The sequence below is a fragment of the Saimiri boliviensis genome, chromosome 11, assembly GCF_048565385.1.
Source record: "Saimiri boliviensis isolate mSaiBol1 chromosome 11, mSaiBol1.pri, whole genome shotgun sequence".
In the NCBI taxonomy this organism is placed as follows: domain Eukaryota; kingdom Metazoa; phylum Chordata; class Mammalia; order Primates; family Cebidae; genus Saimiri; species Saimiri boliviensis.
The window spans coordinates 53,686,905-53,688,725 of NC_133459.1; the positions used below are offsets into that span (position 1 = coordinate 53,686,905).

At 44.1% G+C, this 1,821-nt stretch overlaps 1 pseudogene; it reads left to right on the forward strand.

The window, feature by feature from the left end:
* The first annotated feature begins 302 nt into the window (after window positions 1–302).
* Window positions 303–1,288, forward strand: LOC101049212 (glycogenin-1 pseudogene; annotated as a pseudogene).
* Window positions 1,289–1,821: the final 533 nt, after the last annotated feature.

Here is a 1,821-nt window from a genome sequence, read left to right on the forward strand (position 1 = left end):
CATAACTGGATCTCTTGTGGGTCTGTTTCTATTGTCTGATTTTTCTCTTTATTTTCAGTCACTTTTTGTATTTTTATCAGCATAGTGTTTTGAAATGGAAAATTGTGTTTTAAAAACTATAGCGATGACCTGAGGTTCTAGTTGATGTATTATTTAAGGGAGGATTCACTTGAGTTTGGGAGTATGTATAATAAGTAATTTAATTCCCACTGTGCCTCCTCACTGGCCAATGCTCCCTTCCAGTGCCAGCTTCTCTGAGCCACCAACCTGCGGCTACCCTGGCTGCTGTGCCTCTGGCAACACCATGACAGATCAGGCCTTTGTGACACTGACCACAAATGATGCCTATGCCAAAGGTACCCTGGTCTTGGGCTCATCTCTGAAACAGCACTGGACCACTAGGAGGCTGGTGATGCTTGACACCCTGCAGGTCTCAGATTCCATGAGAAGTGTTTTAGAGACAGTTTTTGATGAAGTCATCATGGTAGATGTCTTTGACAGTGGCAATTTTGCTCATCTAACCTTAATGAAGAGGCCAGAGCTGGGTGTTATGCTGGCAAAGCTCCACTGCTGGTTTCTTACACAGTATTCAAAAATGTGGATTCATGGATGCAGATACTCTAGTCCTAGCAAATACTGATGATCTTTTTGAGAGAGAAGAATTGTCAGCAGCACCTGACCCAGGATGGCCTGACTGCTTCAATTCTGTAGTCATTTATCAGCCTTCAGTAGAAACATATAATCAGCTGTTGAGTCTTGCTTCTGAGCAAGGTAGTTTTTATGGTGGGGACCAAGGCATACTGAACACGTTTTTTAGCAGCTGGGTGACAGCAGATATCAGAAAACACCTGCCATTTATTTATAACCTAAGCTGGATCTCTATATACCTTTACTTCCCAGCATTTAAAGTGTTTGGGGCAAGTGCCAAGGTTGTGTGTTTCCTGGGACGAGTCAAACCATGGAATTATACTTATGATCCCAAAACAAAAAGTCATGATCCCAATATGACTCATCCCGAATGTCTCATCATCTGTGGTAGAACATCTTTACCATCAGTATTTTACCTCTGCTTCAACAATATGGCCTTGTCAAATACACCTGCTCATATGTAAATGTGGAAAATGTTTCAGGAGCCATATCACATCTGTCCATTGGGGAGATCCCCACTGTGGGACAGCCTGTCCATTCAGAAGATTGGAAGGAGTGGTGGGAACAGGGCCAGGCTGATTACGTGGAAGCAGATTCCTTTGACAACCTCAAGAGGAAACTTGACACTTACCTCCAATAGAATCCTGTGGACACATCCACTTCACAAGCCTTGTTTCTGACACTTATTATCAAGAGCTGGGTCGAGAAAAGTCTGTTACAGTTGCTAGAGGTTTTCACTAAAACTTAACAGATGAGAGGTTTTTGTAGGACAAGAGGTGAGAACTGGGTAAAAGTTGTGAAGCAGCGCTGGGCACGGTGGCTCAAGCCTGTAATCCCAGCACTTTGGGAGGCCGAGGCAGGTGGATCACGAGGTCAAGAGATTGAGACCATCCTGGTCAACATGGTGAAACCCCGTCTCTACTAAAAAATACAAAAAATTAGCTGGGCATGGTGGCGCATGCCTGTAGTCCCAGCTACTCAGGAGGCTGAGGCAGGAAAATTGCCTGAACCCAGGAGGCGGAGGTTGCAGCGAGCCAAGATCACGCCATTGCACTCTAACCTGGGTAGCAAGAGTGAAACTCTGTCTCAAAAAAAAAGTTGTGAAGCAGCAGTTCTGTTATATGGACAGTGTTCTGCTTTTTAATTTCTTTTAAATCCTATTTAGCTTGTTTC